At 43.0% G+C, this 26061-nt stretch overlaps 1 long non-coding RNA gene across 2 annotated transcripts in view; it reads right to left on the minus strand.

Annotated features, from left to right (window-relative positions):
• LOC106506064 overlaps nt 1-20943 on the minus strand; it is a 423147-nt gene extending 402204 nt beyond the window's left edge. Inside the window, exon 1 of one of the 2 annotated variants that reach the window (XR_002338972.1) lies at nt 20277-20943. This is a non-coding gene — a long non-coding RNA (uncharacterized LOC106506064). The remainder of the gene's footprint in view (nt 1-20276) is intronic. The other variant, XR_001301047.2, reaches the window with a different exon arrangement.

The raw sequence follows: 26061 nt of genomic DNA on the forward strand, positions 1-26061 counted from the left end.
ACTGCTTGGTTTCTATCTCCTAACTGGACCCTAACTAGTATACCTCCTTTGCAGTTCCTTGCCCAGGTGATACTGGGTAAGACACACCTCACCTCTCCAGACTTTGTGAGCCTTTTCTGGAAAACAGGAATATCAGATTAGCTCAAAGCTAGAGGGATACAGCTACAATCCTTAAGGATCCCTGAAATGCTACTTGATGCCCATTAAGAAGCAACTTCACATTTTTCATGCAATTATGAAAACCACTGGTTTAGAGAAAACACAAAAACCATGAGAATTTAGGTGTTGCTGTAACCTGTGGAAGTTGAGAAATGTCTTGCTGAGGTAAATAGTGAATGAAACTCTGGTATGGTCCCACTTGCTATCCCGTTGGCAGGTTTTTCCCACATTTAACATTGTTGGATGTGTTTTCTGCCAGTGTGGGTCTCCAGGGACCATGACTAGGCCATGTAAGAGGCGCTCCATGCAAGACTACAGCTGACTTGAGTTTTCTTGTGCTACTGGCGCTTGGCAAGGCAGGTGTCTTCAATTATTCATGCTGGCTTTCCTGGAAGACAAATCTTATTCAGGCTCTTAATCTGCCCATCAGCAAGCCCAGTGTTGTGGAAACCCTTTGTGAAGAAAACACGGTGTTCTCTGGGCTGTGAAGCCTGCCTGGTCCTTGGGCCTCAGACTTGAGGGACTCTGCTCTACAGGAATTTCAAACAGAAATTTTCCTGAGGTTAAAAACACCATGAAGCTTTCAACAACAGGAGTTGTGAGATGCAGAAATCACAGTGCCATCAAGCAGAAATCCCAGCCCTGATCCTTAGTGTACAGACTGAGCAGAAAAAGAAAAGGTGGAAGGAGACAATGGATTGGGAGGGTTGGCGGGGGGGGGGGGGGGGGGGGCACTAACACTCACAGATCTGGCTGGTTTGAGCACTTAAACTGCAAAATAAAAGAATCCCTACTATTAAAATAAGAGAGAGGAAGATTCAATTCAGAAACTAAAAGATCACTAGGTCAACAAATCTAACACAAATTAATTTTCAATACAGTTAGCCTTTGAACAATGGAAGGGTTAGAAGCAAGGACCCCCCCCATGCAGTCAAAAATCCACGTGTAACTTTGACTCCCAAAACACTCTACTACCACTAGGCTATTTTGACTGGAAGCCTTGCTGATAGCATAGTCAATTAACATATATTTTGTGAGTTTGTAGGAGAAAATGTCCAAATAAAATGTAGAAAGGAGAGACCCCAGCCATGATGACTAAGCAAAGTCTAGCCAACTGCCCCAACCAGTCCTCCCCCATGCATCTGCTTCCGCATCTACTACCTTGCCTGACGTCACTCCAGTCCAACTAGTCAAGCTTGGACCTGGAAGACGTAGCCCATAAAAGCCTTGTGAAACCCTTCTTCCGGGCTCAGACTCTGGAGAGCGATCTCGTGTGAGCCCGCCGGCGTAATAAACCTGAATTCTCCAACTCTCCGAGTGCTCGCTTGGTTTCTCGCCGGGTAAAAGAGCTGATCCACTACGGCCACAGAGCTACTGGAGCTGGTACGCTACAGCCACGGGGCTGTCGCCAGAGCTGATACGCTGCAGCACAGGGCTGCTGGGTATCTGCCGTAACAAGTTATGTGTGTTATATACAGTATTCTTACAATAAAGTAAGCTAGAGGAAAGGAAATGCTATTGAGAAAATCATAAGGAAGAAAAAACACATTTACAGTAGTGTACTGTGTTTATTGATACTGTAAGTCTACATCATCTGCTTACAGGATGAATCATCTGTCAGTACCTACATCAATATTGTCTTACATGACACAAAATACTGCAGATGATATATATGTTACTAACACTAGACATCACAAATGAAAAAATAATGTGAAAAAGAAATTAATATCTATTTGCAGGTATAAAGATTGATGTATTTGGAGTTCCCTAGTGGCTCAGCAGGTTAAGGACCTGGTGTCATCATTGCTGTGGTGAGGGTTTGATCCCTGGCCCTGAAAATTGTGCATGCCACCGGTGCAGCCCAAAAGACAAAAAAGATTCATGCGTTGACAACAGCAATTAGGAGCAGTAATAAGGAGCAGCAATATGAATGATTACCTCATGGCAGTCTAGCCTACACACTAAGGAAGAAATTGCTATAAAAGTTTATGGCATGTAATATTACAGCCATTATTTGTAACATAGTTTTGGAAACATTTTTTAAAAATTTACCCGTAGTGGAGTTCCCGTCGTGGCGCAGTGGTTAACGAATCCGACTAGGAACCATGAGGTTGCGGGTTCGGTCCCTGCCCTTGCTCAGTGGGTTAACGATCTGGCACTACCGTGAGCTGTGGTGTAGGTTGCAGACGCGGCTCGGATCCCGCATTGCTGTGGCTCTGGTGTAGGCCGGCGGCTATGGCTCCGATTGGACCCCTAGCCTGGGAACCTCCATATGCCGTGGGAGCAGCCCAAAGAAATAGCAAAAAGACAAAATAAAATAAAATAAAATAAAATAAATAAAAATAAAAATTTACCTGTAGTGATAGGCTAATAGGAAGTTTCTCCAATTATAAGAGAAAGAGAGAATGGAGAATGGGGGAGGAAGAGAGACAAAGGAAAGAAACTGCATTTGGGGCATCTCAAAGAAATCTTGACTTCCCTTTAGTTTGGGGAGGTATTTGTTCCACTCAACCTGATCAGGGGAATGCCAGCAATTCAGAAAGTTTTCAAGCCATGTGTCACTTAGTTTTCCATTTCAGTGGTGACCTTGCCCTCTCCTCCATTTCTATGTTTTTCATACACAATTTATTATTCCAGTCAGAAAGCTTTCTCAGAAATGTGGCTTTAAAAGGCAATGAGAAGCGCTTTCCATGACTCAATGTCAAAGTGATTTTTTTTCCCTTCTTGTCCCTTTCACTTTATTAGATCTTAAATTACAAAAGCTGTGCATGTAACAAGTTGTGCAATGCAAATATGGACTTCCTAAATTAATTATCTCCCCACCAGTCCCCTAATCTCCAGGGGAGATGGCTTTCAGATGCATTTTTAAAGTAGAAAAGACAGAATGTGCTAATTGATGAGATTAAAGGTGAGAGACAAAGAGGGCTCTGGTCAAAGTGGTACCATTTACTGTGATGAGAAAACAGCAGGGAAGGATCAGTTTAGAGGAGTTCCAGTGTGGCCACAGAAAGCTTGTAAGTCATTCAAGTGAAGATTCCAATCTGAAGATTGGTAGTTATTACCAATCTGTTCTAAAAAGAGAAGCCCAAGAGTTCCCTCCCTTGGCTCAGCAGTAACCAACCCAACTAGTATCCATGAGGATGTGGGTTTGATCCCTGACCTCAATCAGTGGGTTAAGAATCCAGCATTTCCATGAGCTGCAGTGTAGATCACAGACGCAGCTTAGATCTGTTATTGCTGTGGCTGTGGTAGATGTCCGCAGCTGCAGCTCTGATTCAACACCTAGTCTATGAACTTCCATATGCCACAGGTGTGGCCCAAAATATAAATTTTAAAAAAGAAGCCCAAACTGAAGTTTACATGTGTAAGTCACTGGCATGTAAAGTGCATCTAAGGCAGTATGTCTGGATAGAAAAGACAGCAGGCAAGCATGTCCTAGGAATGATTCTAAGGACAATGGCTTAAGTATTTCACCATGTATAACAATTATTCTTAGTTCCTAGCAAATGGTCTATGTCCTAGACTTGGTTTTTTGTTTTGTTTGCTTTATTTCATTTTTGTTTTTTCTGTTCTTCAGAATTAACTGTTCAGAATCTTACTAAATGGTTTTCTAAGCCATTAAGAACATAAGGAGTTCCCATCATGGCTCAGTGGTTAACGAATCCGACTAGGAACCATGAGGTTGTGGGTTCAATCCCTGGCTTCGTTCAGTTGGTTAAGGATCCGGCGTTGCCATGAGCTATGGGGCAGGTCGCAAACAAGGCTCTGATCTTGTGCTGGCCAGCAGCTACAGCTCTGATTAGACCCCTAGCCTGGAAACCTCCATAACCATCATTTATTGGGGTAAAAAATGTTAATAGATTTCTTAATATTGAACCATCCTTGCATTGATAGAAGAAATCTTAACTGATTTGTGATATGTAATCTTTTTAATGTGTTGCTAGAACTGATTTATAATTCAGTAATCTATATGGGATTTTTATCTATATTCATAAGTAAAACTGGCTTATAATTTTCTCCTTTGTGTTATCTTTTTAAGTTTTTGGCATTAGCTTGTACTACCATTATAAAATAAACTAAAAATAGGAGCTCCCTCCGTGGCGCAGTGGTTAACAAATCCGACTAGGAACCATGAGGTTGCGGGTTCGGTCCTTGCCCTTGCGCAGTGGGTTAATGATCCGGCGTTGCCATGAGCTGTGGTGTAGGTTGCAGACGCGGCTCGGATCCCGCGTTGCTGTGGCTCTGGCGGAGGCTGGTGGCTACAGCTCCGATTCGACCCCTAGCCTGGGAACCTCCATATGCCGAGGGAGCAGCCCAAGAAATGGCAAAAAAAAAAAAAAAATTAAAAAAAAAATTTAAAAAAAGATAAACTAAAAATAAAGCTCTTATTCTATTACCTAAAAGAGTTTTGTTAACAGAAAATTTTTTTTTCTTTTTAGGGCTGCACCCACAGCATATGAAGTTTCCAGGCTAAGATCGAATCTGAGCGGCAGCTGCTAGCCTATGCCACAGCCATGCCACAGCTATGCCACAGCCATACGGGATCCAAGCAGCATCTGCAGCTAACTTACACCTCAGCTTGTGGCAATGCCAGATCCTTAACCCAATGAGAGAGGGCAGGGACCTAACCCACATCCTCATGGACGATGTATCAGGTTCTTCACCCACTGAGCCATACTAGGAATGATCTGTTTTTAAAGCAGACCATTAGGTTATGGAAGCAAGTAATTTTAATTTCTGTTGTCCCAGCAAAAGAATAACAATGAGAGCAAATTTGTGGACAAAAGAAAGAAGCTTGGAACATTCCCTGAAATTGACGTTGATACTAAACAAGACAGCAGTCAAGAGGCAGAGGCAAAAGCTAATGAAAGGTGAATGTCAATGTCAAAGTAGATTTATACTCCTGGCCAGTAACACCTGAGTATTCGGAGCACACTCTTGACTGATACAGCAGATCCAGAGTTGGGTGCTCACAGTGGCAGAAAGCCTCGCTTTGAACCTTGACACACTACTTACTATCAGTTTGACCATGAAAAGTTGCCTACTATCTCAGCCATATTGTTCTCATCTTAAATTAGAATAACATGTATATAATATTTAGAACAATGCTCGGCACAAAGGACATACTCAAATTAATGTTAATAATTAACAAATTATTCATAAAATTACCTCTCCTCTTAAATATCCCTGCATCACTGTAATAGATGTATTTGAAAATGTTCTATTTTTTTAATCATTTCCTTCACTGAAAACCCATCAATCATCCTAAACTTAAAAAAAAAAAAAAAACAGATTTTAAAAGTGGAAACAAAATGAAGAAAAATTATTTTTCCAGGCCACACAGACAAAAATCTCATCCTAACACAAGTTCCCATTGTGGCTCAGCAGGTGAGCCCAACTAGTAACCATGAGGATGGGGATTTGGTCTCTGGCCTCGCTCAGTGGTTTAAGGATCCAATGTTGCCATGAGCTGCAGCATAGGTCGCAGACGTAGCTTGGATCCCGCATTGCTGTGGCTGTGGTGAAGGCCAGAAGCTGCAGCTCCAATTCAATCCCTAGCCTGGAAACTTCCATATGCCACAAGTGTGGCCCTAAAAAAAATTTCATCCTGACATTGCAATGTTGGGGAAGAAAAAAAGCAGATGACTGGTATGTAAAATCCTTTTCTGTTTACTTCCTCCAGCTCCTAGATGCATAGTGGTTCAATGGTTGGGAAACAGGAGGATGCGGTGGATACATCTGAGCCTGGGACAGACAAAACAGGGTCTGCAGGGACTGGTGGGAACCACTTCAAAAGCATCAAAAGAAAAATGCCAGCTCACAATGCACTATGTTCCACCCTTCAAGGATGCCCACTGCCAGGATGAAGAGGATGAAGTTGTGGAATGGGGTGAACTCTGGAACCTGGTGCCTGCTTCACAGAGCCCTCCTGCTCAAACCTTTGATATCCCCAATCCCTGCACCTTCCACATTTTCCTTTCCCCCCAGCTCTGGCCCGAGACTCTCCAGATTGAGCCAGTCCTGGGCAGACAAGAATCGCATCATTTATTTCAATCACTTTAAAAGACTCTGATGTGTCACCATCAGCAATGGGCAGAAGGAGCTGCAGGCTTTAGAGTCGGGCAATTTTCCAGGTGGCTGGCAGATCCGAATCACCCCACTTCGAAGCAGGATTCCACGTGTGGTCTTTCTTGGCCCTGTTTTGAGTTTACTCCCAGTTCCATGCTCTGTCTTCCTTCTCACACACACACTCTCACACCCACATGCACATCCACACGGTCATACAACTCACACACTCATTTTACATGTTTATGCACTCAATCTTTAAACACTCGATCACCCACACAAGCACACACACATACAAACACACACACACACACACAGAGACATGACCTCACAGCAGTATCTTTCAGGATGCCCTGGCCCTGTGTGAGGCATGGTAGGTTCTAATATCAAGGAAGCCCAGGTTCACCTAGGGGCTAGGGGCAGGGAGAGAGAGCTGCATTTTTCGTAAGGGAAGAAAGCACATAAAATGTTTACCCCTGGAGGGTATTACCTATATGTCTCAAGGTGCTAATCTTAAATGGCTTCCTCTGGCTTCTTCTCATCACAGCCCTAACAGACATTTATGTTAACACATTATATTCAAAATATTTATAAAGGAGCCACTTTTGGAAAAAGGCTCAGGAGAGACAATTTGCTGCCCCTCCCCACTTCACTCCCAGAGCCCCAGACATATTTCTGGCCCTGTTAATAGCACCTGTTTCTGTTCTGGCAGGTGGCAGCAATTAAATCTTGCTAATTTAGGATTTGCCAACACTCATTGCTGGTGGTCAGGATAGAGCTGGGAAAAAGGTAATTAATTTTATACCATGATTGTCATGGTTGAATGATGGCTACACATTCTTGCTTCTCCTCCCATCAAGAAATGGAGTCTGTCCTTTGCCCTTGAATCTTGGCTAGATGGAGACTTTTCTTGACCCAGCAGAATGCTGCATGAGTGATGCCATGCCATTGCCAAGTCTAGGCCCTAAAGAGCTGGCAGCTTTCTCTTTTGCTCTCTTGCAGCTCTCAGCCACCAGCTAAGTTGGGCTACCCTGGCGGAGAGGCCACGTCAAAAGAGCAGGACAGCTGGCCAGCCCCCATGTGTTCTAGTCATCACAACAGAGGTGACAAATGTGTAAGTAAAGCCATCCTGCCTCTGCCCAGCCAGACTCCTATTGCATGAGGCTATGTGGGTGACTCCAGCCCCCTTTTCTCCTGCCCCCTGTCCCTGCCACTCAGACCAGCAATAAGCAGTCCCTATTGAGCCCTGCCCAGGTTGCAGAATCCTGTGTTTTTAAGGCACTGAGTTTTGGGACGGTTTGTCACGTGGCAATAGACAGCTGATATAAAATGACTACTGGAACTAATGATGGTCTCCAACTAAAGGATCAGTGTAAACATTAACCTCCATTCTGTGTGACACACTATTGTGACACCTATATTTTAAGCCATTTGTAAATATTTTAGGAGACATACATGTGTTTAGAAGCTATGGATACTCAGTGGTTAATGAATCAACTAAGGAACCACGAGGTTGCGGGTTCGATCCCTGGCCTTGTTCAGTGGGTTAAGGATCCGGCATTGCCGTGAGCTGTGGTGTGAGTCGCAAACTCGGCTTGGATCCCACATTTCTGTGGCTGTAGCGCAGACCTGCAGCTACAGCTCCAATTAGACCCCTAGCCTGAGAACCTCGATATGCCGCAGTAGTGGCCCTAGAAAAGGCAAAAAGAAAAAAAAAAAAAAAAAAGCAGCAGCAGCAGCCATGGATAAGGAGAGCTATATCTTCTAAGAGCTCCTCTCAAATCAAGTATATTTATTCCTATCTTATAGATGAAGAAACTGATGCAAAGACCAACCTAGGTTCACACATCAAGAAAACTGCAGAATGGCTACCAAACAACCTAGATCTAACTGATTCCAAAGCCTGTGTTCCTTCTGATAGAACACACCACCCCCTTAATCACGTGATACTTTTGGTACACTGCAGCCCAATGGCATTTCTAATACATGAATTAAAAGGGTCATCCTGGGAGTTCCCGTCGTGGCGCTGTGGTTAACGAATCCGACTAGGAACCATGAGGTTGCGGGTTTGGTCCCTGCCCTTGCTCAGTGGGTCAAGGTTCCAGAGTTGCCATGAGCTGTGGTGTAAGTCTCAGATGCAGCTCAGATCCAGTGTTGCTATGGCTAGAGGGTAGACCAGCAGCTGCAGCTCTGGTTTGACCCCTAAGCTAGGAATTTCCATATGCTGCAGGTGGGCCCTAGAAAGAAAAAAAAAAAAAGGAAAAAAATACTTCCCAAAATCCCTAGAGAAACTCTCTGCAGTGTCTTCTGCTGTGTTGCTGCTGAGCCCTGTACAGCATCCCAGGTACCACATTCATCAGGGACTAAACATAAGCACCTATCTTTATGTGTAAGCCTGATCTTTTACCAGATATTACAGTGTGAGCATGTTTTGGATTTTCTGGTTTCCTTGTTTCATTTTCAAGGAGCACACCCTGGGTTTTAAATAATTTGAAGTTTTCCGAAATTAAGACTTTTCCCCATCATTTTGTGGAGAAAACAAAAGAAGGGATAGCAGCCTTGCAAAAAAATTTATCCAGGAAATATAAAGCTGAGAGAGAGAGAGAGAAAATAAGAAGTAGAATCTGAAAGATGAACAAACTAACTGTGCCTCTTTCAAGATGAAAGCCAAATGCTCCTTTAATCAACACCTGAAAAAGCACTTCTTCTGGGATGCTTTTTCACCTTCAGCATCCTTCTAATGCCTTAGAAGACTGGCCCCTGAGGCTGGTGCATTTGACCAACACACACCTTACCGGCCACTAGACTAGTGGAGGGTTTGCTAGAACAAGGAGCCATCGTTCTTTATTTCAGGGCAATTTGTCTGGTGTATATTTGAACGTTTGGACGGCCTTGCAGCCCTGTGATCAGTGAGCCTTCCCGTCTACTCCTAGCAGCAGCTTGTGGGGGGGTGGGGAGGGAGGAGAGAAGGGGGCTTTACTGTCAGTCAAACTGACCTGGGCTCAAAGCCTGTCTCCATTATTTATGTGTAATTTTGGAGAAGGTATTTAGCATCTCTAAATTTTAGGTTTCTGATTCATAAAATAAAAACAGTAATACCCTCCAAGTGCTCTTGTAAAAGAGGGGAATCCCATTCAATATCTTTCTATGAGAAGGGCAGAAATACGCCTCAGATATAGTGGCCCAATGCAACTAACTGGATCTGCTACAGAACAAAGGGAAGGGCTGTGCAACAGAGACGACTCTCCCCTAATATCTACTCCACCTTCTTCCTAGTAAAGGAATCCCTTAGATTTGGCTGAGCACATGGCTTCCTGAAATGAACATTTTCCAGCCATGCCTACTGCTACGGACAATGGAATTTAAATGAAAGTATCATATGTGACCCCTGGGAAGCCTCCTTAAAGGGAGAAGGCCTATCTTGTTCTTTCCTCATTTCTGCTGCCTGGAATGTAGACATGAAGGCTGGAGCCTAAGCAGCCATCTTAAACCATGAGTCCTCATCCTAAGGATGAGAGAGTAATAACAAAGAAGGCTGAGTTTCTCATGATCACAGGGGTACCAAATTTGCCAGATTCTTTTAATAAAGGGGAAACAAACTTTTTTATACCACTATTATTTTACTTTTTCTTTTTTTTTTTTTTTTCGGTTTTTTTGGCCATGACCATGCCAAGTCCCCAGACCAGGGATTGAATCCATACCACGCCAATGACAACACCAGATCTTTAACCAGTAGGCCACCAGGGAATTCCAATTATTTTACATTTTTCTATTACCCACAACTGAACTGAACTGAATCTTTACTGGTATTGGAAGTTAACATAATTTGTGGTTTTGCTCTCACTATATGCCCAAGAATATGTTTTTCAAGAATATTTACTTCCAATTCCTTAAAAATTGAATCTGATGTGTTATCTAAAACGTTCATCTTCTTAAGCAAGGATGCAGTTGGACCCTAACCCAGTGGACTTGTTAACAGAGTCCATGATCAATGCTCTTAAAATATTCTAGGAATCCCAGGGGCTTCTGAACTGAACAGTTAAATTTTTTTAAAAAAGAAGCTTTGGGGAACTTAATACATCATCACATGATGCACATTCATTAATAATGAAAGTAATAATCATATCTAACATGTTTTAATATTGACTGTATGCTAAGTGTTACACACTTGACAAGGAATATTTCATTTAATCTTTCCAACAAACTTGTGATTTGGTACTGTTGTCATTCCTGTACTATGAATGAGAAAACCTCTCAGCCATCACACCAGCTGCCTTCCCAAAACATCACACTGACAGATTCAGCCCTTCAGCCAGGCCCCAAGAACATCATATCCCTATTTCCCCATATGCCCTGGTATCTAAATCTGAAAAGGTGAAGTGAAAATGCTTCAGTACTGCAGAGTGGACTACAGAATGCAAGATTTGATTCCTGAGCACCAGGGTCCTAAGCTTGAGGCAATGCACGCCCTCACTGAAAAAAAAAAAAGTGTCTTTTCTTCCAGCAGCCTCTTCCCTCCACTATCTCCCACCTCACGCATAACCTTCCAAGCTGGAGGCAGTGTTTGGATTAACACCTTCTCACAGTTGATTTATAATATTTCATCTCAAACCCCACTGATCTAGCTAGCATTGATAAAGCTTCTGAACTCTATGTTGGTTCCTGAGATTAGTTTTGAATCATGTATTCATACCCTCAATCATTTTAAAAGCCCCAGCTGTAGGCTCAGGGATAAATTCTACGCTGCTCTCTAAATTTATCACCAACTTAACTTAGAATTTGTACTTGTCTCTACTTGAGTTACCTGGATCTCTAGTTAGATGTCAGAGTCCAAATCCTGACTTTGGTTCTGCCCCCTGAATCCCATTTAAAAAAAAAAAAAAAAAAAAATTCTGGATGTATAAAAATACCGGGTAAGATAAATATGTGGCCCTTTATACTACAGTCTCAGATGATTTGATGTTAGACAAAATATAGCGACTTTCATCCTAAAGGAAAATAAATTATCCTGAAATATAGAACCCTGCTCAAAACAGTAAATAAAACACCTGGAGTGAAAATGTCCCCCTGGCACTGAAACTAGAGTACAAATTGAATATGTTGAGGGCAACTTGAGGTGTTAATGGGTAAAGATTCCTAAACCTTCACAGCTAAGGAGTTAAGAACTTTGTAGTGAGAAGAGATGAGTTTAATTCCCCTAAGGAAAGCTGTCCGCATTGGCTTTGCCTCCCTCTGTCAGCTACAATCATAGGCATCTCCCATTTGCAATGAAATATGCCCAGCAAGCTGGAGCCAGTGCAGCTGCTATGGTTTGCAATTACCCTAGAAAAATGAGCAATCTCAAGTCTTGTGTCAGTTGTCCAGAAGTATTAGCAACTGTGTTCTGCCTTACCCATCTTTTTTTTTGTTTTTCAGGGCCACACCCCCAGCATATGGAGGTTCCCAGGCTAGGGGTCAAATCAGAGCTATAGCTACTGGCCTACACCAGAGCCACAGTAATACAGGATCCAAGCCGCATCTGCGACCTACACCACAGCTCATAGCAACACTGGATCCCTAACCCACTGAGTGAGGCCAGGGATCAAACTCACATCCTCATGGATGCTAATCAGGTTCATTAACCCCTGAGCCACAATGGGAACTCCTGCCTTACCCTTTTTAAGCTGTCCTGCACATAATCATTTGGATCAGGAACATGTGGGCTGCTCTGGATGTGTATATTTACCAGCTCAAGAAGAGAGAAGGAGACCTCTGAAACCCACGGACTAACTCCAGGCACACCAAGGCCATTAATGCTCACATGCTTTCCCTGAGAATCACAGGAAATCCTTTCATTAATTCACCAAAAATGAACTGAGTCCATACTATGTGCCTCACATTGTTCTGGCTGCCGTCTATACACCAGACCAAACCCCTGCCCTCGTAAAACCTACATTCTAGAGTAGGGGTGCAAACAATACAGGAACTAGAGGAGTAAACACATAGTCTGTGTGATGAGCACCTGCTCCACCCACTGCCCCTGGGGCACCCACCATTCAGTGCAAACTGAGAGCTTCCTCTCACAGGCCAATGAATTGAGGGCCTTTTCTATATACAAGAATATGACTGGCTTTTACAGGACATGGCCAAACGTCCTGGTGAATTAACACCCCAGAAGTGATCTTCAAGCAAAGAACAGAAGTTGGTACCTTTGCCTCTCAGTTCCCAGTCCACCCTTTCTTGGCCTCCTGGGAAGCCAGAACAGACTTTCCTGGTCAACTGGCACATTATTAAACTTTGTTGCTGGAGGGTGCAGGGAGACGGGGGACCCCTAGAGGAGGGAGGGGCTTCTCCTCTTGGTTCCAGTGTAATCCTCCCCTTTTGCTCCACTGGGGCAGCAGCTGGCATTGCAGGGACACTGGAGGCACTAACATGAAACTCACTCCCACCCCCAGGAGTTTCAGCAGCATCAGCCTCACAAACAGCTCCCCAAGGAGTTCTATACCAGGTGCACCCCTGGGGACAACCTCCACTGGCACTCCATGGGGTAGGTTCCCAGTGAACCCCACAAATCAAGCACCTGAGGAAAATTCACTACCCTGTGGGGCAGTCATACCCTCTAGAATTAGATCTGGATTTCCGCCCTCCTGGGAAGACCTCTTAAAGATTTGTTCCTTCCCTGGCTCTCTGCCACAGCCCTAGAGATAGTGACTGCTCCTTTTATCTGTTATTCCTGTGTTCTTTATAGCTCTCTCTTACTCCTTATAGATAAAATACTGATACATTAAATTTTCCCTGTTTAAATAATTATGTGGCTACTGTCTACTGATTGGACTCTGACTGATAAATAATTTTTTTGGGGGGGGCACACAGCATGTAGAAGTTCCTGGGCCAGGGATTGAACCACATGCCACAGCAATGACCCAAGCCACAGCAGTGACAACAACAGATTCTTAACCTGCTGCACAACCAGGGAACTCTGCTACACAATTTTTGTTGTTGTTGTATTTTGTCTTTTTAGGGCTGCATCCATGGCACATGGAAGTTCCCATGCTAGGGGTCCAATCAGAGCTGTAGCTGCTGGGCTATGCCACAGCCACAGCAACGTGCAACGTACACCATAGCTCATGGCAACACTGGATCCTTAACCCACTGAGCGAGGCCAAGGATCAAACCTGCATCCTCTTGGACACTAGTCAGGTTTGTTGACCACTGAACCACAATGGAACTCCTACACAATTTTTTTAATAAATATTTCCTTCATCAATTAATGAAGGAACTATCAGGAACACGCCCCCCTCACCAAGCACCCCAAACCTCTCTGAATTATTATCTCCACCTAAAAGACCTTGAAAATATGTATCCAGAAGCTGGAAAATGATGACCTTTTCCCTGACAACTCCACTTTTAAGCCTCTGAAGAATAAAATTTTGAGCAAGAGATAGTCACTGCAGCATTACTTATATCTCAGCCTCCTTCCTTTATTTTAAAAAAACATACCGTAATTTTTATTATTTTATATTAACTTGTCAATTATCTTGCCTTGTAAATTTCTACCCCAGAGGAATGAGGGAAGGTACCATTTTTGTCCTGTTCATCCTTAATCTCCTTGAGCCTGGATAAGGTCATGTAGGGAGACAGGATAGAAAAAAGAAGAGCTCTAAAGCAAGAAGGAAAGGGATAAGGAGGAAATGTGTGGAGAGTGAGTGGAGGTGAGGTTATGTGTGTGTGTGTACACACATGGAGGTCGAAGGGGAAACAGAGGCATGCCTAGGAAGTGCAGGTGCACACCACAGATGATCTGCATCATAAGCTAGAGTGATGCCACCTGCACCAGACAAGGCTGACTAAGCAGTGTAGAGATGGCCCTGACAGAGAAACATCTGAAGCCCAGGGGAAGCCCGCCCCCGCTCCTCCAAACTCTTGTCAATCACCAAAGGGGAGTCTACAGAGGAAGCCAACAGGATGAGGGCCACAGCTGGGTACCATCCTGGGACTGAGGAAAGAATCTTGAATCCACATAGGAAAACTGCTGGATCAAAGTTACTTTTTGTGAAAGGGCCAAGATTAAGTTCTCCCCCATTCATGGGAATAAAAACTCATGTACAGTTATAAATTAACTGTGGGTTCCATTGCTGTTGTCTTTCAAGTTTTGTGGGCTGCTATGACTGTTCAAATTACACGTTACTTGTGGCCTCAATGAGTATTTCCACTGTAGTTATGTGTATGTAATATTGGGTATCATTGTTTAAATTTTTGCCAAATTTGGGTACCACTTATACTGACATGTTATTATTTAACATTTTTCTTTAAATCAACTTCCTTTTATATTTAATCCCATTCGAAGCAATAAAAATGTTACTATTTGTACTAATTATATTTTTATTATAATATTTTATTACATGCATTAAAATAAATACCTATTTATACCTACTACTAAAATAAAAGGTCTGATCACCATACTCTTTAATATCATCTCATATTCCACTGATAAGTTTAACGCATTTTAGGAAACATGGTACCACAAGGTGTGTAACGTCCTTCATTGTTTCCGAACCACTGCGAATAACTTGCAAGGTTCTCTGGGAAATATCAGAAAGGCTAACAAAGATTTTGAAAGCTGTTGGCATTTTCCTGATGGAAAGAAAGATACTCTGTCCTATTTTAAGCTTTTGTCTTCAAAAAATGCTCATCACTGAAGACATTTGGAAATATCAAGAACTTAAAATGGAGCTGGACACTTCCATTGCCCTTCTAGGCTAACAGTATACCAAGTGATGTTAGCTTGTACAGAATGAGACCCATAATCTTTGGTGCTTATCTAAACAGATAAAGGAAAGAGAATACAGAGGCAATTACAGCATATAAACAACTTAGAAAATCAGAGCACACTGCTGTGGTTTGTATGTGAGAAATGACACTAAAATCAAAACCCTCCTTGAGCCTGGATAAGGTCATGAGTCCCTGTCTCATCTCTGCTACTTACAGGCTGAGCTGAAGACCTGCAGGTAAAGTGCTCTCTGTCTCTGGAACTCAGTTTTTTTCTTCTGTAATAAGAGGGTTGGATGAGACAAAAGCTTTTTAGGCTAAGATTTTTGGACAGACATGATTAGTTGGTACCACCCTAATAGGAAGGCAAAATATGCAGGAGGCCTTATCAATTTTCCTAAATTGTGCGACTCTCCTGGGGTGGGGGGGAAAGTAGCAACCACTGGACAACGTGCTCTCTAAGATATTCGGAAGCTGACAATACCATCAATGGCTTTGAGTCAACTCTCGATAAAGAACACTTCAGAGGAGGTCATCTTCTCAGTGAGAGGTTCCCAGGGAAGAGACTGGGCAGGAGTGAGGGACCAAGAGACTTGTGCTTACCCAGGACGGAACTGATGGGGACCTTTCTCCTACTCTAGAATATATTTCACCAAAGGCTCACCTCAAATGCTTTCCCTTCCCTTCGCCCCCTTCCAAGTCCTTTTGCTGAACCCCGGGCTGGCTTCCTCTGGGGACACTCAGCCCCAAGGTCCTGCAGAGGCTCATCCATTCTGGGCTAATTCATCCTAGCCAAGCTTGTTCTGACCAGTGAGCTGCAGAGCGATTGGTGGCCCCGCGGGTTCCAGGGTACTGCTTTTCTCCAAGGTAATCTTACTTTTAAGTTTTCTGCTCTGCAAAACCTGTTTGAAACACTAATGTAAAGCCTTTGTATTGATGAAAGTAATGCCTTCAAGAAGCACAAAATGACTCAAAGATTTATAGTCGCCTGAATTTTCACTTCTTACTCCTTTAACCATGGTCTTGGTCTTTCAAGCTTGACAAGCCTATCTCCCTGTACATGCGTTTGTATCCAGTAATCCCTTGTTGCTCTTCAGTGAACTGCCTTAGAATGGATGCTTCCTAGTCCTTAGGAGTCACCTCTAAGTGCCCCCACAGGCCACTTCTCTGATTCAATCTCATGCCATTTTGTTTTGCGACAGGTTTATATGGGACACTGGGTCCACACCAATGCCCTCAACTTTAGTAACCACAGAAGAGGGACCCATTTCCCCTACAGCACCTAGAAAGGAGGGATTAACTTCATTCCAAATCCCCTCGAAATAACCTTGAGCACAGAAATAAAGACCCTCATCCAGGCCCAGCCCAGGTGTTGAAACAAGCCGGGCTCCTGCCTTGCACTCAAGATTGTCCTCAGGTGAGCCAGGGCCCCTTCCCCCTCCAGGGCTCCTTCCCCCTCCAGGGCTCCTCTACAAGCACTGTTGCACCACTGAGAGCTGAACTCAGCGGGCTTTGTTCCAACACTTCACACCCACTGACTTATTTAACTCATGTGAGAACCCTGTGAGAAAACCGTATGGCTCCCACCATTCTACAGATGAGGCAACATGGAAACAGAATTGAGAAACTTGCCTGAAATCACACAGATTCTAAGCACCGTGCATATTCAAACCCAGGCCCACTTGCTCCCCAGAAAAAAAAAAAAAAATTCACATGCTGAGCTCTTGACCTTGATTCCACTGATTTTTGCACAAAACTAAAAGCAAGACCCAGCTGCTGAGCACTCTGACTCAGTTCCGAGTTGGATGCCTTTTCCTACCAGTGAAAGGCAGAGCAGGAAGTCAGAATGAGGAAGGAACAGACTCAGAGAAGCATAGGTAAGGCCTGATGCTAGAACCTGGGAGCGCTGGTCCCCCAGGGCACATCCCCTTCACAGGCTGGGGGCCTACTGTGGCTGCCTGCTCAGCAGAGCTGGGACCAAATGGAGGTGTGCACCCCTGCTAGGGTGCTGCCAACTAGGAAGAGCTTATGTGACAATGACAATTTCTCTGTATAGTCTTTATTACTAAATATGAATCATCTTTCTCATATAGACTTTGCTAATAAACTCCAAAATGTCTTGGTTTCCACCAAAATCCAACTGGAGAACACTGTTCTCTTTCTCTACAGACAGACAGACATACACATACACACACACACACACACACACACCAGTTAAGCTGGGGAATTCCCAGCGTCTGCCTGTACTTTCTGAATGTGCCTCCTCCATTTTAAATGCCCTTAAGCTGGTATCTAGTATTTAAAATCCAATTCAAATGCCACTTACTCCAGAAAGCCTTCCTTGATCTCTCCAGGCAAAAGTCATTACAATCTTTCTGCTCTCTAAACTCTAGGAGTTTTTTTTTTTACTTTAGTACCTTTCTGATATCTGTATGTTATGTGTTTGCATCTCCTCTCCCCAGATCCTGTGGAGGATGCAGAACCTTGTTTTGCCTTCCATCTCCATAATGGATATGGCAATACCAATCAATAGATATTTGCTGAATTTACTTATTTCGATAACTGTAGTCCCTGGTGATGGCTGATATTAGAAATTAGATTGTGATTATCATCCAAGATCCCTAGAGATGATGCAGATTAAAAGCAATGCAAGAAAATAGGGATGTGCAAATGATGGCGAATATTTGATTCAAAGCAAAAAGATATAGAAAAATTATGCATCCCATTTCTCATACAAGGAAATGTCATAAATTTGCATTAAGTAAGGATGCTACCAGATGGAGCCAAAGGCCTGCAGTTAGCTCCATCTTACTGCCAGAAACTCTGTAATTCACAACCGTAATTCTTCTTATATAATACACATTCATTGATCAAAATTTTTAAATATCTAAACAGGGGAAATTATTATTTTAACATTCTTTCCTCAAACCCAGTCACCCTCAAGTGATGTTGGTGGATGCCTTAAAATATGCAAAAATATTCAATGCCTCGATTATCCCCTGGGAATTGTAACTGTTGTTTTCATGTACATTAATAATTTCTTGGTGTAATTTTTCCCAAGACAATGTATCAAAAGAAAGTGTGCATAGATTTACATAGGTAATTGCTAATAAGCCTCCCAGGAAGAAAAAGCCTTCCAACCAGGTGGAAACCATATCACTTTAAATCAAAACTCAAAGACTATCAGAGTATATTTATGAAATTACAGAAGGATGCTAGGCTCTAAGTCAAAGGCAATCAGGAACTATAAATGGCAATGGTGACAGGTGGCTACTTATCTGAAGGTTGTGAGCTGGTTTCTGTCTCTCCTATGCTTTATCTACCACCTTGTCTGCCCAGGATGTGTACATCCTTCTTACTTGGAATTAAGTCTAAGTTGGGCAGTATGGCCCCATCTCCCATCACGGATGAAAACGGGGGCAGCCCAGCTCCTGGGCTACAAGAGTGTATGTGTGTAATGATGAACCTTGAGGAACTAATAACTTAGGACTGATTAATGACTAAGGCCTACAAAAATTTAGTTGATAGGAAAGATGCTATCTTGAATTAGGATAATCATGTCATAGCTAAGGTTTTATAATTTATCTGATAGTGAAAAATATAAAATGTTTCCAAGTGACTTATTGTGATGTCTAGAATTGCTTCAAAATATTTTAGCAAAAAAAAAGTATTTTTTGAATTTTAAATGGGGGATAGATTAAATAAAATTGACAGACCTGTAATACACAGGGAATCTGGGAACAAATGTATGGAGCTTCATTATACTCTGCTGTTTTTATGTATCTTAAAATTTTTCATAAAAAGTTTTTTAAAACTTTTAAAGTCCAACAGTGTTGCAGGGGAGGTCCAGGAGCAGTGGTGGTGCTAGAGGCACCCAATGACCCCAGGGTGTCCTGCCTATGGCCATACCAGGGCTATCTTGGTTGCTGCCAAATTGATGAGCTAGGTTCCCAAGTCTTCCTGGAGATTGCATGAACTACCCAATATCCTACAGTACATTTTTGTTTTCTGCTATATTTCCTGAGTTTGCAACCCTAGACCTGAATGGTAGATCCTAGTAAATTACAGCTCTAGAAGACTTCCAGGTTGCCTCATCTAGTTAACATGAAACTGGAACAATGAAAGAAAATATATTTTAGAAGGGTGGCTCTTCTCCCCTCCTACACCCATGACTGGCTCTGATCAGTAATTGTATAGTAACTAATGACCTTACTATTACACCTGCTTATAGCCTCAGACTCGTTCTCAACACAGCTCTTCAGGCAGCCACTGCCTAACCGAGCTGACTGGGGGATTAAAAGATATTTGTCATTCCCAATTTAAGCAAAGTAGAATAAGTAAGAAAACCTGCCACTCCCCCTAAAAAAGATCATGTCATTTTAAGATGATTATAAACAAATTGAAGATAACTGTGTCTGCCTTCTCTCCTCTCCAACTTCCTTTTTCAGTTGCAAAGGTATAAATGATATATACATTATATTTGTCATGAACTAATATCAGAAACTCTTCAAAAGAAAACTTCACTGCAGAGGACTAGCCCTATACCTGAAGACATCAGATCCCTTTTGCTCAATCTTATCTCTGTATTGGTGGTTCCTAACCCTAGGAGTCCCCAGAGTTCCCCAAGCAAAATCTGAAACCGGCCTCTGCAGTATATGGAGGGCAAGGAGAGACCAAAGAAAGAGGCTCTGTCATAAATTCCTGGAACTTAACCTGCGGCAGCTTGTGCCCTCCTGGCTTTGCAGAACAGCGTGCAAAGGATTCCAACATATTATCACGCGCTCCCGCTTTGCCTGCCAGCCCCGAGCTGGCAGAGTAGTGGACACCTGCATGTCCTTCTCTAACCTCAGCTCTCCATCCAATTCCCTGATTTGAGCTCAGCTTCTCGTGGGGCATCAGTGTCCAGCAACAAGTCCACAACAGAGCCCAGCCCTGTACGCAGGCGCACATTTCCCTCCCGTGCCACAGGGCGCTCTGCGCAGTTCCTCAAACACGCTCGTCAGCTCAGTCAGCTTTTTCCGGGTGTCCCTGTACTCAAGGGGTCCCCAAAGCACCCAACACACGGGCCATGCCTCCCCACGTAGAGGTGGATGGACAACTCAGGATTTCCCCCAACGCCCCTTTCCCAAGATCCATTCTCCTGTCTCCTGGCTGCCTCCCCAGTTGGCTTCCAACCTTGGACGCTTCCCCAGGTGAAATCTGAAACTAACCCCGTACACAAAAGACAGGGACAAAAAGAAGGAAGAGGCAGACCACTGCAGACTGGTGAGTGGCAAGTTTAGCAAGGAAGGGAACATACTCACAGGCTTGTCTTGGGCGCTGAGAGTCCCGTAGCTCTCTGTTCCTGCCCACCAGAATCTCAGAAGTTTCTACAAAGGCTTTAACTGGCTTCAGTCAAATAGACCATCCAGAGTGTCTCAGCAACTCCTATTCTCTCTAGACAGTGTCCATGAATCAGCTTCCAGGTCAGGGAAAGCAAGCAAACTCACATTCCAAGGACGGAGAGGGGACCAGGATCCTTCCATCACCCCTGTGCAGCTGCGGCAGCCATGACCTCCTCATACGGTATCATCTCAGTTGTTTACCAAGAGTGCAAATCCCTTCCCGCAGTCTTTTTAGGCCCTCCTAAGAACAGGGAAGGGGCACAGGAGTAGGCACTTTAGATGGATTAGATCGTTGAAGGTTTAAAGTGCCTGGGAGTGAATAAGCAACAAGGCCCTTCTGTATAGCACAGGAAACTATATTTAATATCCGTGATAAAACCATAATGGAAAATAATTTTTAAAAGAATGTGTGTGTGTGTCATTGAATCACTTTCCTATATCGCAGAAATTAACAGCATTATAAACCAACTATACTTCAATTTTTTAAAAAGGGCATGAGAATGGGTCATAAAACTGGAATGAGATGGTTTAATCAGAAGTGGCCAAAAAAAATTTTTTTTTTAATTTAATGGCCACACTTGCAGCATATGGAAATTCCTGGGCCAGGTGTCAAATCAGAGTTGCAGCTGAGGCCCATGCCTCAGCCATGGCAACATCAGATCTGAGCCACATCTTTGACCTATGCCAAAGCTTTTGGCAAAGCCGTATCCTTAATCCACTGAGTGAGGCCAGGAATCAAACCCGCATCCTCACTAACACTATGTCGGGTTCTTAACCTGCTGAGCCACAACAGGAACTCCTGTGGCCAAAAATTTTTTAAAGTGGGAAGAAATCTGGTGACACCCCTCTCCACAGAGAAGACCTAGGATAGAAAAATTAAACCCCGAGAGTCCTCGCTCACCTTAGTTATACATGAAATGGGGATAAAAATAACCTCTCTCACATGGTTGTTGTGAAGTTTAAAAGAGGCATTATGAAAGGTTCACACAGGCAAACATTCTGCTTGCTTTGTTCAACACCAAAAATCCTTGCCCAGCGCACAGGAGGCTGTCATTCAAAGTATTCACAGGCAGGTATTAATCAAATGTCGGGTTATGGTAAAGATAAGCCTAACCCACTGAACTAATCAGTCTTCTTAGCTTGAGTTCTCCAAATGCAGAGACTGAGACAAGGATGTGGCTCGGGTAGTTCACTTGGGAGTGTTGCATGAAGCCGGAGATAGGCACAGGGGAGGAAGGAGACCCAGAAAGAGTGCTTGAGTAAGCTGGTTACTGCTCAGCCTTGCTAGGAAAGCCACACAGAAATGAAACTTGGAGGGGTTCCCATTGTGGCTCAGCAGGTTAAGAACCTGACACAGTGTCCATGAGGATGGGTGTTTGATCCCTGGCCTCACTCAGTGAATTAAGGATCTGCATTGACACAAGCTGTGGCAAGGGTCACAGATGTGGCTTGGATCTGGGGTTGCTGTGGCTGTGGCGTAGGCCGGCAGCTGCAGCTCCAATTCAACCCCTAGCCTAGGAAATTCCATGTTCCACAGGTGCATCCGTAAAAAGAATTTTAAAAAATGAAAGTTGGAGTTCCCGTCGTGGCTCAGTGGTTGACGAATCTGACTAGGAAGCATGAGGTTGTGGGTTCGGTCCCTGGCCTCACTCAATGGATTAAGGATCTGGCATTGCTATGACTATGGTGTGGGTCAGTGGCTGCAGCTCCGATTAGACCCCTAGCCTGGGAACCTCTATGTGCCGTGGTTGCAGCCCTAGAAAAGACAAAAAAAAAAAAAAAAAACCTCAGAGTCATAGGTCCAAGGTCAAGGAGGGGTCCAAGGTTGAGGATGGGGTATTTATCCACCAGTACCTGCCCCCAGTGCTTATTAGCTACTGTGGGGCACCAACTCCTGTCTCATGCTTCCAGGCCCAAGCATGCAGGCTGAGTAAGCTCCTTGTACTTGAAGAAAGACCTAAGGCAGAGAGCTAAGAGTATAAGTGAGAGAGGTGGGAGGTGGTCTGCATGAGAGCCCCCACCACACTGCAGCTGCAAGCCAGAATGGGCTAAGGTCACACAGCATGGGACACCAACAGTGTCTGCTCCTACCATCTAAATAATCAAGTGTTAACAGGTGTTAACTATTTATGAGGTTCCATGAGTGCCTCAGGAGACAGCCGTGATATCTAATCACAGAACAATTTTATAATTTAAAAGGGATTTGATTCTCTTCTCTGTCTAGACAGAAAATAAGCTGGGAGAATGACTCAGACCCTGTGTGTTTAAACAGAACACTTGGTGTGCACCTTAAGTTAAGATATGTTAGTCTCTAGTGTGGAAAGTCAGATTAATACACATTACTTTGCAGGGAAACTAATTAAATTTTTCAATCTTCCTCCTTGGCCTCTATCAATTAACTGTAATTTAAACTTTACCTGGGTCTTTCCATAGAGGAAATAAAGCACACAACCAAAGTCCTGAAAAGCAAATACAGTGTTCTTAGGGGAAACTTGTAAAGTATGAGATAAAAGCTGAGAACCTGGGTAGTTTGGAGTTCAACTAATTTCAAACTCTGTTATTCAAGGAGGATAAAAACCAGATGGTACAAAGAATCTAACAAATACACTGGCCCACAGTATCCTCCTCAAGGAGATATTAATGAAATTCATATTTTCTGCAGTAGAGAAAACAAAGCAGAAAAATAGATTCAATCACAGGGCCAAGAAAACTATCCTACATCATACTGCTCCTTAAGTGTTTTCTTATACAAGTTCTGGATATTTCTACACACCAACCAAAGGGCTAGTTGAAGGGATAATCAGAACAAGAGGATATAAAACTATTCTCAAAAGTAATGAGACTTTCACAGCCCTTCACAGCCTGTACAAGCTAATGATGGGACATTAGCATGTACAGACCATGGCTCTCCAAGGCATTTGAAGTGTTTCTTGAGTCCCCAGGTCTATTGCATCTTATGAACATGTCCGCTCCATCTGAATGCTGCTGCTGTCCCTCTGCTCCTGCCAGATGTCCCCTCTTCCACTGCAGCTGAACTCCTGGAACCTCCAAGATAGCAATGTACACAGTGGTCCCTCTTCCTTTGTCTTTTGTTCTGTTGCAGGAGTGTCAGAGCTGTGTGGCTCATGCCCTAGCATCCTGGAGAAACAACCTTGACAGATTTTTATGTACAGCACACCTGTTCTCCAAGGAACTCCAGCATCTATGAAATAAAAGAAGTAGGATTTGGACACAAATGGAAATAACAAGCACCTCTCAGATCTCCCAACCACCTTCCCTTAGCTCTGGACAGTTGGTTTCAGACTTCTCTGTGGTTCCTTCTTCCTTTAGGTGGCTTTTCTCCCAGGAGGCACCGTTGCCCCTCCAGATATGTGTGGGTGGTGGTCTTGAACCCCAGTCTTGGACCCCCTTGATTTAAAATTAAAAAAACCTTGTCTTTATTTTCTTTATTAATTTTCAATACTTGTTGTCTTTCATGAGCTGGTTCTCTACCGAAGATTTCAGGGTGGCGATTTTCCCTACATCCTCATTTCCATAATACAGGCAAAAAAAGTCACTGATTTTCAGGTTGTCCAGCTTTTTCTTGTTTTAAGGATAGGAGTGACAGATTCCAGGTTCTTTACAGGGAGAAGCTGAACTGGAAGTCCTTTCAATGTTAATCTAAACATCATAGTTTCATAAAGCAAACTTCTCAACAGAAAAAAAAAAAAAAAAACAAAGTCACATATCATTTAAAAATGCCACCAAAGTGTCTTCTTCAGAAATTTTGTTGGAAAACAGGTCTAAGAAAATGAAAACTCAGGTGTCTAAATGTGGTGTTTCTGCTCAAGACATCCACAGCCTTCTTGTAGAAGAACATGATTTTATTCTCCATTCACTCCACCCCAAAGACAAATTTTTCTTTAATGGTTATGTTTGAAGAGATCTGATTCCATGCACAATGTGGCCAGCATGCTGGAATAGTAGGCCTTAACTGTGTTCCCTTTCATTTCTAAAGATGGAATATTTACAGTAAATAATAATCATAACCTAGGAAGCTTCAGTGTTAGGCAGACATTCTTGATTTAAAAGTTGAATGCCTTCACTTAGTTTTGTGCTGACTCAACACCAATTTAAAATATGCTCATCTCCTGATGTGTGGCTACCTTTTCCATATGTGTGAATGACTCTATTGTCCACTTCCTAATTCTTATATTAAAAGTGTCTTATTCAAATATTAAGCATGGTTGGAGTTCTCTGGTGGCTCAGCAATTTAAAGATCTGGTGCTGTCACTGCTATGGCTTGGGTCGCTGCTAGGACACACGATCCACCCCAGTGCCAGAACTTGTGCATGCCACAGGCACAGCCAAAAAAAATAGGTGACAGAAAAACCCTCCAAAAGTCCATTGGATAGATGATTTGTTATTAGTACAAAAGAGTGGGGCTTGGCTTCTGCCTAACTCTGTGGGTACTAAAAGAAGCACTGCTCCCCTCCTTATAGTGAAAAAAATATTAAGCATGACTGGGAACTATAGAAATATAAATTAAATGAAGGACGATGTATATTTATACCCACATGTTCACAATATTTGAAACTCCAGAGGAGTGGAGAGCATGGTGGGGCAAAGAGTGGAGATCATGCTGGGGCAAAGAAAGAGGCACCAGGTCACCTGGCCCAGATGACCACTGTGCCATCTCAGGGCAGTCACTTGCCAGCTCACCTCCAAGCCTTGGCATTCTCACCTGAAAATGGGAGCAGTAGCAGCACCTGTTAACATTGTACTGAAGATGAAATGAGGGAGTCCCCAAAAAACTGAAGACAGCATCCACCAAACAGTGAAAACTAACTGAATTTTAATTATTGCTGAGTCCAGTATCATCATGTATGTCTGAAACCCTCCATGTGAGCTCAGTACATGCATGGCCCATAACCAACACAGGCTTCAAACCTATGGTCTCAAATTGCCTTGTACTTTACCCCCTCCCCTTGGCTTTCTTCTGCCCTACTGCTTCTTCAGTCTTTTAAGTGTGTCTATCAGTCTTCTGACTGTTATTTTGTTTGGTTTTTTTTATTATAGTTGATGTACAATGTTCTGTCAATTTCTACTGTACAGCAAATGTACAGTTATACATTTATTTACATTCTTTTTTCACATTATCCTCCATCATGTTCCATCACAAGTGATTAGATAGAGTTCCCTGTGCTATACAGCAGAATCTATTCCTCATACTTAGAATTCTACCTCCAGCTTGAAGTTCACAGCAGAATTTCAGCTTTACTAACTTTTGTTGTCAGCAAATCCTAGACCAAATTTGCAATGCCCTTCCATCTCTTTCCACATAGAAGCTCCATCCCTCCTGACTTTGCTCTGGCCTTTTGGATTCCCCACCCACTTAGCAAAACCTAATTGGTGACATCATAATTAGTAAACTCCTTTAAAAACACTGTGAATGTAAATATGAAGAGCTCAAATGTTCATCCCCTATGACTCAGTAATCTCACTTATGAAACTTTAACCTAAGAAAACAATACAAAATATAGGGATAAAATCATGGCATACAGTATTTTTCAATACAGCCTTATTTATGACAGTGATAAATTAGAAATTGACTAAATGTCTTAAGAGTAGAGGAATGCTTAATTAACTTATGGCACATACACTCCACAGACTATCATGCAGTCATTTAAAAAGAATAATTCTAAAGACTACTTTGCAGCTCAGA

Source organism: Sus scrofa, chromosome 14 (assembly GCF_000003025.6).
Source record: "Sus scrofa isolate TJ Tabasco breed Duroc chromosome 14, Sscrofa11.1, whole genome shotgun sequence".
NCBI classification, from domain to species: Eukaryota; Metazoa; Chordata; class Mammalia; order Artiodactyla; family Suidae; genus Sus; species Sus scrofa.